The sequence below is a fragment of the Oncorhynchus mykiss genome, chromosome 24 (genome assembly GCF_057628025.1).
Source record: "Oncorhynchus mykiss isolate SJ-2025 chromosome 24, ASM5762802v1, whole genome shotgun sequence".
Lineage (NCBI taxonomy): Eukaryota > Metazoa > Chordata > Actinopteri > Salmoniformes > Salmonidae > Oncorhynchus > Oncorhynchus mykiss.
Window position 1 is genome coordinate 4,392,397 of NC_143045.1, and position 18,725 is coordinate 4,411,121.

Genomic DNA, 18,725 nt, shown 5'->3' on the forward strand with positions numbered 1-18,725 from the left:
AAAGAACCGTCAGAGCTAGAGTTCTGAAACTTTATAAACCTTTTCTAGACCTCAGGTCAATAGTGCGTGGTGAGTTACTTGGCTCTAGAAGGTTCTCGGACCGAGAAACAGCCTCGTACATTTGCAATGACTTCAATTCATTTTGACCATTACGAAAATGACGACATTTAGAAAAGTCTCAGAGACGCAAGACTAGGTGCATTGAAACCGGCTCGGCCCATAGAGACTGACCCCATTGTTTCTGTCCGATAGCTCATTCAAGGACCCCGTAGCAAGGCATGGAAAAAAGTGGATTTTCAGCACCAAATAGGGTCTTGCTCGGGCACCGAAGGACCTATCGAGCCGAAACTCGGGATTCGGGGTCATTTCACATAGGCCTACACATAATGTCCAAACTGGACCCGCAGCTAGAACGTAACTATGTGTTTTACGTTTTTATTATGTTTTAAACTGAAGGCGCTGCGAATTATGTGATAGTTGGCTTCTAAATGAGTTGGAAAAAGTGGGTTTGGTGTCAGATAGTGTCAGTTTGGTGTCAGAATGACATCTAATTGACTGATGGACACTGACTTGCGAGTTGACTTTTGTACATTTGCAATATGTTTAAACGGAGAGGGACCATCACCAAAATGGCATTCTGAAATCAACACTAAAAATGGCTTCAACATAGTCTCCAGACTGTGCCGAGTTCAACGAGACGTCCCGCTTGACCGTAGCTCGCTCTGAGTGCAGCGACCTTGAAAAAGAGAAGGCCCAAAATGAAGCCTGGCCCTAAATGTCATTTGCTTTTGGGTGACAGTGAGAGAACCGTTAGGATGAGAAGCACAATTCGACATCAGGTACGTTCCTGAGTTCCTTCCGATCCGTGCAAGCCTAACCTTGACCGTGTGGCATTAACCCTTAACAGTAAAACAGGGTTTTTTGTTCTCACAGATTGCAATGACTTCTCTCCCCATAGGAATACATTGCCTGCACCCCTAAATTCAACCTGAAGCCTATGTGGGTTATGAATGCCGTATGCTGTCTTCGATGACAATCCATCAGGCCACTATGAGGTCTACCTGTGTTGATTCTAAGCTTCCTGGAGCAACCGGAATTGATTAAATTCACCCTAAAAGTGTTTTGAAACACATAACCTGTCATTTTGAAAATCACTGTATTCAAACCTGTGTAGATCAGTCAATTCTTAACATAAAGACTTTAAACTCAAGATTCTGTAAGAGCATACCCAAAGAAAGATATGTGTTTACTTATAGCTTCCTGTACCAACCGGAAGTGCCTTTCATTGGGTCACTCTGTCTGTTTTGAAGGGTTAAAAAAGTCACATCTTTCCAAAACTTCATATGTGTGACTAGGTAACCCTCCTGAACTGTAAATCAGTCATTTCTCCCAACAGATGTCAAAGAAAAGCTCTCACACACACACAGCAAGGATGGAGTGACAAAATGCGGTGCTTAAAGACACAGAGAGCAGGCAATGGCATTACCATAATCTCTAGGCCGTGCCGAGTTCAACGAGATATCCCGCTTGACCGTAGCTCGCTCGGTCTAAGCGCAGCGACCATGAGAAAAGTAGGCCCAAAATGAAGCCTGCCCCCCAACGTCATTTGCTTTTGGGTGACAGTGAGAGAACCGTTAGGGTGAGAAGCACAATTTGACCTCAGGTTAGTACCTGAGGTCCTTCCGATCCGTGCAAGCCTAACCTTGACCGTGTGGCACCTTAATTGTTAAAAGAAGGTGTTTACATCAAACAGTTTGCATTGACTTCTCTCCCCATTGGAACACATTGCCTGCTCCCCTAAATTCAACCTGAAGCCTATGTGGGTTATGAATGCCTTATGAACCTGTCTTCGATGACAGTCCATCAGGCCACTATGAGGTCTACCTGTGTCGATTCTAAGCTCCCTAGACCAACCGGAAGTGGTTAAAATCACCCTAAAAGTGTATATCCATACCTTACCTGCAGTTTGATAGAAATAGTGCATTCAACCCTGTCAGTCAGTTTTTATGGTAAAGACTTAAAACTCCGGATTCTGTAAAAGCATACCCCAATGAGGATATGTGTTTACTTCCTGTGCCAACCGGTAGTGCCATAATTGGTGTCACAGGGGTTTCGAGATGGTTAAAAAAGTCAGATCTTTCCAAAACTTCATATGTGTGATTAGGCAACCCCCATGAACTGTAAATCAGTAATTTCTCCCATATAATTTCAAAGAAAAACTAAATCACACACACACACACAGCCCTGGAAGGAGGGACACATTGGGGTGCGTATAAACATACACTCCCTGCATTAGTTAACCTTGTTCAAACTATTAAAGAACCGTCAGACCTAGAGTTCCGAAACTTTAGAATCCTGTTCTAGACCTCAGGTCGATAGTGCGTGGTGAGTTACGTGGCTCTAGAAGGTTCTCGGACCGAGAAACAGCCTCGTACATTTGCAATAACTTCAATTCATTTTTGCATCACGAAAATGACGACATTTAGAAATGTCCCAGAGTCGCAAGACTAGGTGCATTGCGACCACCTCGGCCCATATAGACGGACCCCAACATTTCTGTCCGATAGCTCATTCAAGGACCCCATAGCAAGGCATGGAAAAAAGTGGATTTTCAGCACCAATTAGGGTCTTGCTCGGGCACCAAATGACCTATCAAGCCGAAACTTGGGATTCGGGGTCGCCTCAGCTAGGCCTACACATACCATCAGAACTGGACCCGCAGCTAGAACCTAACTACGTTTTTTACATTTTTATTATGGTTTGAACAGAAGGCGTTGTGAATTTTGGGCCAGCTCTGAAGTATGTGATAGTTGGCTACTAAGCGAGTTGGAAAAAGTGGGTTTGGTGTCAGTTTGTATCAGTTTGGTGTCAGAATTATATCTAATTGACTGATGGACGGTGACTTGCTGGTGACTCTTGTCCATTTGCAATATGTTTAAACAGTGAGGTACCATCACCAAAGTGACATTCTGAAATCAACCCTAATGAGCGATGGAGAGGAACCAGAATCACTGCCCAGCCATCCCGAGTTCATCGGGCCAGTCAATTTCGCATTCCTGCAGGATTTTTGAGCATTCCAAATTCGTGATGGTAAATGCCCATTGAAACATATTGCAAATGCACAGTGAATTTGCAAAAGTGAAAAAACATCACCAAATGAACATGATGAAGTCAACACAACGAGCGATGGAAAGGAACAACTATCACTGCCCGGCCATCCTGTGTTCATCAGGTCAGTCAATTTTGCATTCCTGCAGGATTTTTGAGCATGCCAAATTCGTGATGGTAAATGCCCATTGAAACATATTGCAAATGCGCGTGCATTTGACTTCCCATTCATTTTTTTCCATTTCAGGGGGGTGTTCCCTTACTAGAGTAAGGTAAGGGGACTTTGTGGAGCCAGAGTGCCTTTGTATATATTATGTATATATTATGTGGTACTGTGTCATAAGCCCATTACTACTTAATTCTAAACTATTTATAGGGATCTTTTTTCTCAATTTCCGCCTGACTGACGTGCCCAAAGTAAACTGCCTGTTGCTCGGGCCCTGAAGCCAGGATATGCATACACTTGCTATCACTGGAAAGAAAACACTCTGAAGTTTGTAGAAATGTTAAAATAATGTAGTTCACTATAACACAATATATATGGTAGGAGAAAATCCAAAGAAAAACTAACCAGATTTTTTTTTGGAGGATTAAAGGATTAAAAAGAGATGAAATATATTTAATCTGAGGATTAAATAGAAATGTATTTTGACTTGTTGAAACAAAGTTCAGGGGTAGATTTTCGGATTCCTATCTTGGCATGTTGAACGAGTGGATTACTCCATAATGTCCAATACTAGTGTCCAATTAGCTGCATTTGCTATCACTTTCAGCTCACGTGCCCAAAAGCTGAGGCTGGTCCAGGACAACTCGCACGAAAACTTCAAAAATATATATTCCAGGTCGAATAAACTGGTCAAACTAAGTAGAGAATCAATCTTCAGGATGTTATTTTCATATATATCCAATAACGTTCCAACCGGATCATGCGTTTTCAGCTGCAGCCAAATGGAATGACAGTGGCACACACAGAGAAATGCGCCACAGGGAAATTGCATTCTGCCAAGACCATGACTATTTCCCCTCCCATTCGGTCAAAGTTCACACCAAAAGCTCCATTCCACGTTCTACTGAATGAGGACATCTCGTGGAAGGCGTAGGAAGTGCTACCAGATCCATATCTTGTTGGGAAAGGAAGGGGCGATGACGTCAAAGTTGACCCACATTCAGAAGTTCACTTCTGGAACAGGATACATTCCGAACTTGACTCCCATTTTTCATCGATGATGACTATGTCACAGTTTGAGTTACGTCTGTTAATCTAAACTAAGAGCATTGTATCTGGTACAAATCATGCTCTAAGTTCTAGACCTCAGCTGAATCTGGTAATGAATTGTGTGACTGTTGAACAAGTTAAGGAGACTAAATTACTTGGTGTTACGTTAGATTGTAAACTGTCATGGTCAAAACATATTGATTCGATATTGTAAAGATGGGGAGAGGTATATCCACAATAAAGAGATGCTCTGCTTTTTTGACACCACACTCCAAAAAGCAAATTCTGCAGGCTCTAGTTTGGTCTTATCTTGATTACTGTTCAGTCGTGTGGTCCAGTGCTGCAAGGAAAGACCTAGGCTGCAGCTGGCCCAGAACAGAGCGGCACGTCTTGCTCTACTTTGTAATCAGGGGGCTAATATAAATACTATGCATGCCAGTCTCCCTATCGCTAAAAGTTGAGGAGAGACTGACTGCACCACTTATTTTTATAAGAAAGATTATTATTGTATTATTATTGTATTATTATTATATTATTATTATAGTCAACTTACACACAGACATTTTTTTCTTTAACTAGGCAAGTCAGTTAAGAACAAATTCTGATTTTCAATGACGGCCTAGGAATAGTGGGTTAACTGCCTTGTTCAGGGAAAGAATGACAGATTTTTACCTTGTCAACTCAGGGATTTGATCTTTCAACCTTTCGGTTACTAGTCCAATGCTCAAACCACGAGGCTACCTGCCACCAGGGTTCTTTTCACAGTCCCCAAATCCAGAACAAATTCAAGAAAGCGTACAGTATTATATAGAGCCGTTATTGCATGAAACTCCCTTCCATCTCATTTTGCTCAAATGAAGAGCAAACCTGTTTTTAAAAAACAGATAAAGCAACTCCTCACGGCACCACACCTCTCCCCTTTTTGACCTAGATAGTTTGTGTGTATGTATTGATAAGTAGGCTACGTGAGCCTTTTTTAAATTAATGTATTTCTGTCCTTGAGTTGTTCTTAGCTATTAGTGTTGTGTATTATGCCATGTTTTGTGTGCACCCCATTTGTAATGAACACGATGGGAGACAGAGAGCTGGTTTCAAGCGCAGGGCGCAGCAGGTGTTTATTGTAAAGGACCACAGGAGGAGGCAGGTAGCTGGGTCCAGGGGCAGGCAGAAGGTCATACACAGGAGGAGGCAGGTAGCTGGGTCCAGGGGCAGGCAGAAGGTCATACACAGGGGTCCAAAAAGGCAACAGTACAGGCAGGGAAAAGGCTAGTAACGTCATCCAGGAAATCTGATAAGCTAAAGTACCGGCAGGGAATAGACAAAAATACATAAATTGTGAGTCAAGTAAAAACCTATCATACACAGGGGGAATACATTCCAGGAAAAACCAGCGCTCCAAATAGAAATGTGCCACAAAACACACAATACCTCACAAGGGTGGGGTGCAAAGAACTGATCTAAATAGTGTGTGATAATGACATACAGGTGTGTGAACAGGTGATCAGAATTCAGGTGATCTGGAGAGTGAGCTGCGTTCAGGGGATCTATGTGTTTGAAAGTGTGAGTTGGAAGCAGACATCACAACAGCTAATGGGGATCATAATAAAATACCAAATCATCTCTGAATTATCCCCGAAAGACCAACTTACAGGCCAGACGAGTGATATGAAGATTCTATATGTATTTCTTAAAAGATAAAGGGATGTCTTTTGATGGGTCCCTGCCTGGATTCTGTTTCTGTCTTAGCCCATTTGATTAGACTGTTGTTTAGTTTCAGAGGTCAGGCCTCCAGTTTGAAGCACAGGATGAAAGGAAACATGACTTTATACTTTGGCAAGAACAGTGGGAAGCACTTCAATCTATTTTTAAAGGAAGCTCTTTGACTCATTGATGTACATTGGTTTCACAACACTGATCTGAAGTGTGTGTGTCCAGTTCTGCTAGTGACAATGGAGAGTGTGTCTGTGGAGTAGAATGAGCAGTCCATCGTGATGGTGAATGTCCATGCAGGCCTCGCGTGGCCATGTCAACACCCTGCCTTCCCCTCACTACCTCACATTACCTGACCACTGCAGCTCTCCTGAACTGGTGCCAGGCAACACTTACATCTGGGTGAAAACAAGACATTTCTCAGAAACAATAAACTTAATCTCACTTCTTGTTTGGAAATTGCCTGCCCTATGAGTTCTGTTATACTCACAGACATAATTCAAACAGTTTTAGAAACTTCAGAGTGTTTTCTATCCAATAGTAATAATAATATACATATATTAGCAATCTAGGACAGAGTAAGATGCAGTTCACTATGGGCACGCAATTCATCCAAAGTGAAAATACTGCCCCCTATCCTCAACCGATATAAGACACTTGTATGTACCTAAATGTTTAATAACCATAATTTTAATGATTATTTATTTGAATTGCGGGCCCTCCAATTTCACCGGAAGTTGTCCCGCTAGCGGGACGCCTAGACTTAAGAAGTGAGTGTATCTATGTTAGTATTTCATCTGTATATAATATGTCATGTTACATAGTCATTTATTAATAGCTTCATGGTCGAGCTATGAGTACTTTTACCGTTGGGACAATAGTTACTCTACTTGCCATTAAAACCTATAGGCATAAGATGTCGTGAGGTAATTAGCATCCAATAAATCAAATCAAATCAAATTTTATTTGTCACATACACATGGTTAGCAGATGTTAATGCGAGTGTAGCGAAATGCTTGTGCTTCTAGTTCCGACAATGCAGTAATAACAAGTAATCTAACTAACAATTCCAAAACTACTGTCTTGTACACAGTGTAAGGGATAAAGAATATGTACATAAGGATATATGAATGAGTGATGGTACAGAGCAGCATAGGCAAGATACAGTAGATGGTATCGAGTACAGTATATACATATGAGATGAGTATGTAAACAAAGTGGCATAGTTAAAGTGGCTAGTGATACATGTATTACATAAGAATACAGTCGATGATATAGAGTACAGTATATACTGTATAATGCTGGCATTTCAGTTTTCTCATTGTCATGTGACCTTTCCTAGACGGCAGCCCCCATAACCTTGTTTATATTAATATGCTAGCTTAATTAACCTAGCATGCTAACTGGAATGCTAACATTTATGCGAACCTGTGCAAACTAGGTATGGGGTTTATACTGTTATGTTAGCTTATACTGTTTATTATGTTAGGTTATATCATTTTCCTACAAGCTTATTAGCTTTCCAACTATTCACTTATCATTTCCTTAATAGCCTGTAGTTTGTTAGTCTAGCCGCTAATGTATGCTAATAATCGTTATGCCTTATAATGTGTAATGTATTCTCTATTAGCCTGTTGTTAATACTTAGCTGAGAGTGTGTTTAGCTTCCCTAGCCATTGCCTATTGCCTATATACAGTGCATTGCTCCCATTGCTGCTATGCTATTAGCCTTGCCTCTATTACTCCTACTGTTGCTTAGCATATTAGCCTTATATTGTTAAAGCACATTTATAGCCATGTCATTACACTTCTAATTCTATTAGCTATCATTGTAGCATTGTCATTGTTATGTTTTCATGCCGTTACTGTTGCTAAATCTTTATGGCTATATCACTGTTTAATACATCTTCCTATTTGTCTTCTTACAGAATACCACACACATCCATCACAGTTATCACTATCACTCCTATTCTCCTGTAATACTTTCTTGCCCTTTGTGCTGCTGTCTGTGTCCAATAACGTTTGGACCATGTTTTGTGTTGCTACCATGTTGTTGTCATGTTGTGTTGCTACCATGCTGTGTTGTCATGTGTTGCTGCCTTGCTATGTTGTTGTCTTAGGTTTCTCATTAAGTAGTGTTGTCTCTCTTGTCGTGATGTGTTTTTTGTCCTATATTTATATACACTACCATTGAAAAGTGTGGGGTCACTTAGAAATGTCCTTGTTTTTGAAAGAAAAGCTAATTTTTTGTCCATTAAAGTAACATCAAATTGATCAGAAATACAATGTAGACATGGTTAATGTTGTAAATGACTATTGTAGATGGAAATGGCAGATTTTTTATGGAATATCTACATAGGCGTACAGAGGCCCATTATCAGCAACCATCACTCCTGTGTTCCAATGGCACCTCACAAGTCCTCACAATGCTGGCCTTCTAGGCAGAGTCCCTCTGTCCAGTGTCTGTGTTCTTTTGCCTATCTTAATCTTTTCTTTGTATTGTCCAGTCTGAGATATGGCTTTTTCTTTGCAACTCTGCAAGGCCAGCATCCCGGAGTCTGTTGACATTGAGACTGGTGTTTTGCGGGTACTATTTAATGAAGCTGCCAGTTGAGGACTTATAAGGCGTCTGTTTCTCAAACTAGACACTCTAATGTAATTGCCCTCTTGCTGAGTTGTGCACCGGGGCCTCCCTCTCCCCTTTCTATTCTGGTTAGAGCCAGTTTGCGCTGTTCTGTGAAGGGAGTAGTACACAGCGTTGTGCGAGATCTTCAGTTTGCAACACTCACTACCGAATTCCAAACTGCCTCTGGAAGCAACGTCAGCACAAGAACTGTTCGTTGGGGGCTTCATAAAATGGGTTTCCATGGCTGAGCAGCCGCACAGAAACCTGGTGTAAAGCTCGTGTTCTCTGGAGTGATGAATCATGTTTCACCATCTGGCAGTTTTGACGGAATTGGGTTTTGGCGGATGCCAGGAGAACACTACCTGCCCTAATCCATAGTGCCAACTGCAAAGTTAGGTGGAGGAGGTATAATGGTATTTTTCATGGTTCCGGCTAGGCCCCTTAGTTCCAGTGATGGAAAATCTTAACGTTACAGCAAACAATAACATTCTAGAGATGATTCTGTGCTTTCAACTTTTTGGTAACAGTTTGGGGAAGGCCCTTTCCTGTTTCGGCATAAAAATGTCCCCTTGCACAAAGCGAGGTCCATACAGAGATAGTTTGTCGAGATCGGTGTGGAAGAATGTGATTGGCCTGCACAGAGCCCTGAGCCCTGAGCCCCATCCAACACCTTTGGGATGAATTGAAACGCCGACTGCGAGACAGGCCTAATCGTTCAACATCAATGCCCAATCTCACTTGTAGCTGAATGGAAAGAAGTCCCCTCAGCAATGTTCCAACATCTATTGGAAAGCCTTCCCAGAGGAGTGGAGGCTGTTATGGCAGCAAATTCCCATGATTTTGTAATGACAGGTTCAGCGAGCAGGTGTCCACATACGCTTGGTAATGTAGTGTAGCTGATATTAGCATTAAAAAATAATTGATGTTTCAAAAATGTAGCAATGATAACTTTTCCATTTTCACCAACTGCAACTGGAAAAGCAGGTCTCAGCAAAACAATGGCTCATACAACATATTAATGACTGAGATGGAGTCGTACTATGGAATATTGTGGAATGGCAAGGCAACTGGATATTGTTGTCAGGGCTGGTGCTTGTAGGGGTGGCTGAAGTTGACTCCTTATCTCAGTGCGGTCTTAGTCTTTCATCTGTGCTTTAAAAAGAGTCACCATGACCACTCCGCTACTGATGTTTGGTATGTGAGCATCACTACCAAACTCTGCACATTTGATAGAATTTCTGTGTATTATCTCTGGACTTCCTGTCCTTAACATTTGTTTGTTTAATTTGTGCAGTTCTTCTGACTCTACCCTGCTACAGTGCACATGGTAAGTGGAAAGCACTGTCATCTCGTGCATCTGTTTGTATGAATTAAATGGGGTCAGCTGTTGAGAGGTGTAGGGCTGTGTGGGCTACTATTCTGCCTCTCAGATTGATGTGTGTACAGTATGCTGTAATGTCGACTCCTCTTTGATTGCAGCATTTCTCATTGTGAATTATTGCTCTGGTTTGGACTCGAGAGTTTATGCATCATGTACCGTACTTCCCCGAAATGCTTCCTGAAAAACAAATGTCAATGGGGAACGTAATGGATCGTGTTGATTTAGAATCCCAGACAGAGTTCTTGTATAGGCATATCTGCAATCTCGATGATAAGTCAGTGAAATGAGTTGTCATCATTACTAGAAACCATATGTTCTTAAGCTTTTTCACCTCGAGACCCAAATGAGAAATTTACTGTCCTTGAACGACCAAAATTAAGAATAAATAGTTTGAGATTATACATGTTTATTCATAACTTGCGACCCACTGTCACGCCCTGACCATAGAGAGCGCTTGTTTCTCTATGGTGTAGTAGCGTGACTAGGGGGTGTTCTAGTTTACATTTTCTATGTTGGTGTTTTGTATGGTTCCCAATTAGAGGCAGCTGGTAATCGTTGCCTCTAATTGGGGATCATATTTAAGTAGCTATTTTTCCCACCTGTGTTTGTGGAATATTGTTTTGTGTTTGTGCATGTGCACCAACGTAGTCAGGGTTCGTTTCTTGTTTTGCTGAAGTTTCACTTTGTAATAAAGATGTGGAACTCTACGTACTCTTTGCCCCGTCCTTACGACATCCGTGACAGAATATCCCACCAACACTGGACCAAGCAGCGTGTGACGGAGATAACATAGTTTTGGACCTGGGAGGAGATCATGGGAGGTTGTGAGACCCTTCCTTGCAAGGAGACACCGTGGAAGGACAGCAACGACGCCGGGCACCACGGCCACAGGAACCCCAAGATATATTTTATTTTAGGGTGGGGGGCACAAGGGGTGGTCGGCGGAGCAGCGAAGAGTGGAAGAGCAGTTCATAAGTCCAGGGCCATCTATGCCAGCTCCCCATACTCACCCTAAAGAGCCAGAGACCATCAGGGAGGCGATGGATAAGTTGGGGGGGAGAGAGAGAGAAATGTTATGTAGGTGTGTTCTGCATGGCATCTGACCTGAAGATCCTGTCAGCAGTTTGGTGAATCCTGTGCCAGCTCCCCGCACTAGCCCTGAAGTGGGCCTCCCCAGTCTGGTACGTCCTGTGCCAGCTCCCCGCACTCTTCCTGAAGTGCGTGTCACCAGTCCGGTGCCACCTGTGCCGGCTCCATGCTGCTGGCTTCCAGTGCGTCTCCCCACCCTGGGACGTCCTGTGCCAGCTCCCTGCACTAGCCCTGAAGTGCGTGTCACTAGTCTGGTGCCATCTGCGCCGATGCCCAGTCCAGGCACGGTGTCCAGTCCCGCTCCAGGGCAGGAGCCTTCATCTATGCCGGTGCCCGGTCCAGGCACGGCGTTCAGCCCAGCTCCATGGCCAGAGCCTTCTGCGCCGGTGCTCGGTCCAGGCATGGCGTTCAGCCCAGTGCTATGGTTGGTCTGGGGAGGTCTGGGGAGGGGTTACTACCCGCACCGGAGCCACAACCGACACCAGTCACTCCCCCAACCCCCCCCCCCCCCATCAGGTTCTGCAGCCGGAGTCTGCACCTTTGGGGGGGACCCCTGGTTGGGAACCACTTCTCTAAACAGTATAGCCTTTGTCATATTACTAGCTGTGTGATTTATAGCGCTATAGTGGGATATTAAGCCCAATTAAGATGTCATCATGATGTAACTGTGTGAGCATTGCGATTCCACTTTGTCTATGTCTAGTTTATGTGCCTCATATAGATGAAGATAATGCCCTCTAGACATGAAGATGAGCCTCTGCCTTTCAGGTCTCCCAGAGATCACATCTGCGGAAGTCAGAATTATGACGTTCTAGATTACACCTGCTGTGAAGGAGTACGCCATAAAGGGGCGGGGATGTCCTGTGGAAACAGGGTCTTTACAACAGGAAGCCTGGGTGAGGTTAAAGGTGATATAGACGGTCATGTCTCCTAGCGGTATCCCACAAGATCTATTCACTTAAACCTGGTAATTGGGTTGAAATCATTATTTTCTTAGCACCTCCCAAGTTTGAATTGATACGCTGTGTGTGTGTTTATCTGTGACTCAACCGTTGCAGGTCAGTTAACTCAATGTGAGCCAGCTGGTGTCAGATTGCTGTGGGTGTAGGCCCTACGACCTACTCGACCAGCTGTGTTGTGACTCACGGATCCTAACCAGGACCCAACCTCATGCCAATTTAGTTTCTTTGCTGTCATTGTGCTTTTATAAAATTCATAAATAGGCATAAAAAAAATGTTAGGCTCTCCAACTGTCTTTCCCATAGAGGTCTGTCTGTTTCGAAAGCTGTTTGGGAGATGTTTTCCAATTCTCTCATGCAGTGTCCCTGTGACAACAACATTTCCCAGCTGCACCTCATGGTTTCTATGCTCACTCACTCCCCTTCACAATGCCAAGCTTGTAACACTTGAGCACTTGAAAGCACTTCTGTGCTTTACACAGTAAATGTGATTAATTATTATTACCTGTCCCACAGAGCTTTACGATGAAGACCACCAGCTTTGCTGTGGAAATGTTTTGAAAGGAAGGAAGGTCCTGGCCAAAATGTCCAGTCACCACCGATGCTGTGGAGACCCAGTTTGACCAGCAAAGCCACTGCTGCTGCTCTGAAACACTATCCCCAGAGCCTCTCAATGCAAGCTGCTGTGCATCAACAAGTTCTAATGTTAGTAAAAAGCCAACCTGCTGGTTTTGTATGGCTGTAATGAAACTTCACATTATGATCGTTTGTCATCTTTGTGTATTTTGTTCTCTTTTTTTCGGGACAGGGGAATTCTCCAAACTGGTAAGGTTGCCTTTGGGGAGTTCTCCAAACTGGTAAGGTTGCCTTTGGCCTTCATGTCACGTTCTGAACTTGGTTCTTTTGTTTTAGTATGGTCAGGGCGTGAGTTGGGTGGGTTGTCTATGTTAGTTTGTCTATGATTTTTCTATTTCTGTGTTTGGCCTGGTATGGTTCTCAATCAGAGGCAGCTGTCAATCGTTGTCCCTGATTGAGAACCATATTTAGGTAGCCTGTTTTCCATTGTGTTTGGTGGGTGGTTATTTCCTGTTTAGTGTTTTTGTTTGGTGTGTGGTTTGTCCAGTGTTGCATTTTTCATTAAATAATATGAACACTTACCACGCTGCACCTTGGTCCTCTCCTTCCCCAGACGACAAGCGTTACACTTCAACCACATTCTGAACCTCATGTCTCCCTTTTCTTTATTCAATGTTCAATTTGAACAGTTCATTAACAATCAGGTTAAAAATAATTTATTTGATGTCCAATGGCTAAAAGCCACAATGGGTGTGGCATCCATTTTAAATGACGCATGTCATTAATTCAAAACACCCACTACATGAACAGCTTTTCTGAATGTTCTTTAATAGACTCATATTAACTGAACATCTGCAGATGTCAGATATTGCTTTATTTTCCTTGTGGGTTTTGGCTTTTGGCCTAGGCCCGAGGCATTGAATGGTCTGCCAACAAGCAGTCAGTGTGTTACTCTCAAGTGGGCTCTTTAAATGTAGACCTTTGTCTGTAGAATGATAGTAGTGGAATAATTAACATGATGGATTATGTTTTTTACAAAACATTTTTTATATATATATAGTTAAATGTTATGATGATATATATATAGTAGTGAGCTCAAAGTATTTGGACAGTGAAAAGTTGTTTAGGCTCTGTACTACAGCACTTTAGCTTTGAAATGATACAATGACAAAGTGCAGACCCTCAGGTTTAATTTTGGGGTATTTTCAATCATATTGGGGGAACCGTTTAGAAATTACAACACTTTTTGTATATAGTCCCCCCCCCCATTTTAGGGGACCAAAAATATTGGGACAAATTCACTTATGTGTAGTATTTGGTCCCGTATTCCTAGCTTGCAATGATTACATCAAGCTTGTGACTCAAAGTTGCTGGATGCAGCTGCATAGACAAAGACCATATTTACACAAGCACTGGTATTTAACCCTTTCTCCCTCCGTATGCACCTGAACAGCCAATACATCTCTGTTGCTGTCCAGAAGATTAGTGATATATGTTCTTCATCTAACCTAACTTCTGCCCAAATTCCTCACTCCTCCCCAACTCGCGGCTGTCATGTTGACTCGTACCAGACTGTCTCTTCTCCTCCCACAGGATCCCTAATGTCTAACAATAACATATTCTTACATAATGTAAACGTTATACATTAACAGCCCCCCCCCCCACCCGTTGAACATTAACTCCATACTGTTCATCGTGATATACACTTGGAAATGACTTATAAATGAACAAACGATGATAACACATTAAGAAAAAAATATAGAACAGGATTAACATTCACAGTTCATTATTATGTTTACAAATCCAAGACTTATGGCCTCTGTTCTGTAATCACACTATGAACACTCTTATTTCCATCTCTAGTCAGATTTCAGCTTCTGGTTCCTAAGAGTTATAGCACAAGACTTGAAAAGCAAAAATAAGAACAAAACATAACAGTATTAATAATGTGTGACACTATGCATAATTCTATATGAAAGTAAAACCAAAGTTTGATAACATGACAATTCCCACTCTCTCTTCTCCTGACTATGCCTTCAGGATACGTTTCTGCTGGATTCCACAAAAATGAAAGCCCTAAAAATCCTGATGCTTTCATCCAGTCTTCCCCCTCCGACCACAGACTCCCCAGGGGTGTCCCCGAAGCCATGTCATTCTCACTTTGCTCCCCTTCTCCTTCTTCCTCCATAGCCACCCGATATAATGCAATTCAGCACTGTATATACGTTTCAACATCCATGCCCTCAGAAAACGACATCCCACCAATGCTACTACTGACACTGCCCATGACGCATACCTCAATCTCTCATTTAGCTAGCAGATGTTAATGTGAGTGTAGCGATTGTGCTTCTAGTTCCGACTGTGCCGTAATATCTAACAAGTAATCTAACAATTTCTCAACAACTACCTTTACAAGTGTAAAGGAATAAATAAGAATATGTACATATAAATATATGGATGAGAGATGGCCGTGCGGCATAGGCAAGATACAGTAGATGATATAGTACAGTATATACATATGAGATGAGTAATGTAGGATATGAAAATATTATATAAAGTGGCATTGTTTAAAGTGACTAGTGATACATTTATTACATCTATCCAAGAATTCCATTTCCCTTTTCTTTCCCTGTCCTTCAGAAACCATTTAAAACGAAATTGGAAAGATCCCACACAATAAATCACACGGTATTAACGGCACCAACCTATATTCATAACCGGTAAGTTGTGTGTACTTGCTGGTGTGTGTGTGTGTAGTAAACCGTAGGTCAAAAACACACACATGAACAGGCCTTACCTATCTGGGAGCTCCATTTATGGCCTAATCCAGATACTTATACACTCATCAAACTCCCGAATTTCACTAACTGCTCTTCCTGAAACTACAGTCTCGGGAAAACATTCCAAAAAAAGATAATGAAACCCCCTCCTCTCCTGGAAAATAAAGTGTACATTTCATTAGCATTCACTATGCTACCTCTCAGCAACCCAAAAGTTTGAATTACAAACCAAACATGATAATGGTCCACTGTCCTCCCTCCAATCAATAAGCGTTTGTTTTAATCCACCCATTGTTTATTTATCCTTTATAGCATATACTAAGACACAGCGACATATCTCTCGCCACCGAGTCGAACGATTCACTGGTCTCTCTTTTCCCCATAAATGTCCATAACCACCGCATCATCACAGTGCCCTTCATGTTCATGAACCCTTCATGTGCATTTTAGGTTTGATAACCCCAATGCTGTCGCTTGACAGAATTGCTCCCTTGAACTCTAACAATTACTCACACTATTAACTCCAATCGAATTACTCGTGACTCCTTCTCCCTTTTGTCCATTCTATAAATCTATTTCAGAATAAAATTACACAATGTAAATCTATTTCAGAATAAGATGACAAATGTCTCACTAGATTAAAAACCCCAAAGGTTTTCTGCGTTCGCAAGGAGTGTTTGGCCTAGTAATTTTTATGTATTACTTTTTAGAATCCATTCCCCTGGCATTTCACATAGATTCTTCAACCCAAAATACTTTTTCCTCTGGCAGATTTTGTCAATTTGACAACCGCAAAAAGGCCAATTCCATATATGTGTTACTCCCAACTCCCAGTGCTTGCTGTTGCTCACTATTCAGCTAAGAAAATGTCTGCACAGCCGCACTTATCCCCGAAATTATACAGTACAGAGGGCTCAAGCACTCCGTGCAGTCTCTCACACAATAGCCAAATGCGTCGCTTTGGTGACAAGGTTCGGTAGCTTTTCTCTGCCGAATGTATTTGTTGTCATTTTTACCTCTTTGTTTCTTTGTCTTTCCTTGGCCATTGAAACCACTGTTAGTAGACTTTCACTGTGGCCGTATTAACCCCTCGCACGATAGCGATGTGAGTGGAGTTATGTTCCACTCTCAAAGCATCCTGCTCCATTTCATCCACCAACCCCGCAATTGCCGTTTTGATGGCAGGATTCAAACCTGCCGTCAAAGCCGACGTAGAACTATCAATGTACTCACATACCCAATTGTTTTGCAGCTGAGTACATCTAATTTCAGTTTTATCAGTTATACCATTCTGTCTCAAACACAGGCCTAATACAATTGAAGTCGGAAGTTTACATACTCCTTAGCCAAATACATTTAAACTCAGTTATTCACAATTCCTGACATTTAATCCAAGTAAAAATTCCCTATTTTAGGTCAGTTAGGATCACCACTTTATTTTAAGAATGTTAAATGTCAGAATAATAGTAGAGTGATTTATTTCAGCTTTTATTTATTTCATCAGATCCCTGTGGGTCTGAAGTTTACATACAGTCAATTAGTATTTGGTAGCATTGCCTATAAATAGTTTATCTTGTGCCAAAAGTTTCAGGTAGCCTTCCACAAGCTTCACACAATAAGTTGAGTGAATGTTGACCCATTCCTCCTGACAGAGCAGGTGTAACTGAGTCAGGTTTGTAGGCCTCGCACACACTTTTTCAGTTCTGCCCACAAGTGTTCTATAGGGTTGAGGTCAGGGCTTTGTGATGGTCACTCCAATAGTTTGACTTTGTTGTCCTTAAGCCATTTTGCCATATCGTTGGAAGAATGCTTGGGGTCATTGTCCATTTGGAAGACCCATTTGCCACCAAGCTTTAACTTCCTGACTGATGCCTTGAGATGTTGCTTCAAAATATCCACATCGTTTCCCTCCATGATGCAATTTATTTTGTGAAGTGCACCAGTCCCCCCTGCAGCAAAGCACCCCCACAACATGATGCTGCCACCCCCGTGCTTCACAGTTGGGATGGTGTTCTTCGGCTTGCAAGTCTCCCCCTTTTTCCTCCAAACAAACGATGGTCATTATGGCCATACAGTTCTATTTTTGTTTCATCAGACCAGAGGACATTTCTCCAAAAAGTACAATATTTTTCCCCATGTGCAGTTGCAAACTGTAGTCTGGCTTTTTTTATGGCGGTTTCGGAGCAGTGGCTTCTTCCTTGCTGAGTGGCCTTCCGATTATGTCGATAAAGGACTAATTTTACTGTGGATATAGATGATTTTGTACCTGTTTCCTCCAGCATCTTCACAAGGTCCTTTGCTGTTGTTCTGGGATTGTTTTGCACCAAAGTATGTTCATCTCTAGGAGACAGAGCGAGTCTCCTTCCTGAGCGGTATGACAGCTGCATGGTCCCATGGTGTTTATACTTGTGTACTATTGTTTGTACAGATGAACGTGGTACCTTCAGGCATTTGAAAATATCTCCCAATGATGAACCAGACTTGTGGAGGTCTACAATTCTTTTTCTGAGGTATTGGCTGATTTCCTTTGATTTTCCCATGATGTCAAGCAAAGAGGCACTGAGTGTAAACCTTGAAATACATCCACAGGTGCGCCTCCAAATTATGTCGATTCGCCTATCAGAAGATTCTAAAGCCATGACATCATTTTCTGGAACTTTCCAAGCTGTCTAAAAGCACAGTCAATTTAGTGTATCTAAACACTTCTTGTTCTCACCCACTGGAATTGTGATTGAGTGAAATAATCTGTCTGTAAACAATTGTTGGAAGAATTACTTGTGTCGTGCACAAAGTCCTAATCGTCTTGCCAAATATAATAGTTTGTTTTCAAGAAATTTGTGGAGTGGTTAAAACACTAATGTTGGAGTCATTAAAACTCGTTTATAAAAACTTCCGACTTCAACTGTACAGTCCCTGTCATTTAGCCGTCCTGGAAAACAGTACATAGTTTCACAACATCCTGGCAGCTAGAAATTACTTTTGGCTCACACTGTAGCAGAGATGCTGATGTAGAGGTTTGCTTTGGGTAATTCCCATGTATTGTGGAAAGACAAATGGTTTTTTGGGTGTTCCTTGAACATTTATCTTCAAGGCTGTAATGCACCAAATATGTAGGTGAAAGAGGAGTCTATTTTCTTGCAGATGACCAGTTTTGTTCAGCAGTCATCACACTGTATTGTAAGGATGCTGATTTTACCGTATGAACAGTATACGCTGCCAGGTTAGACAAATCATTTACCATTCTTGATATGATCATCACCACCATCACCATCTCTGTCCT

The 18,725-nt window shown here is 42.1% G+C and overlaps 1 pseudogene; it reads right to left on the minus strand.

The window, feature by feature from the left end:
- Positions 1–18,725, minus strand: part of LOC149972338 (uncharacterized) — a 44,382-nt pseudogene that overhangs the window by 24,271 nt on the left and 1,386 nt on the right.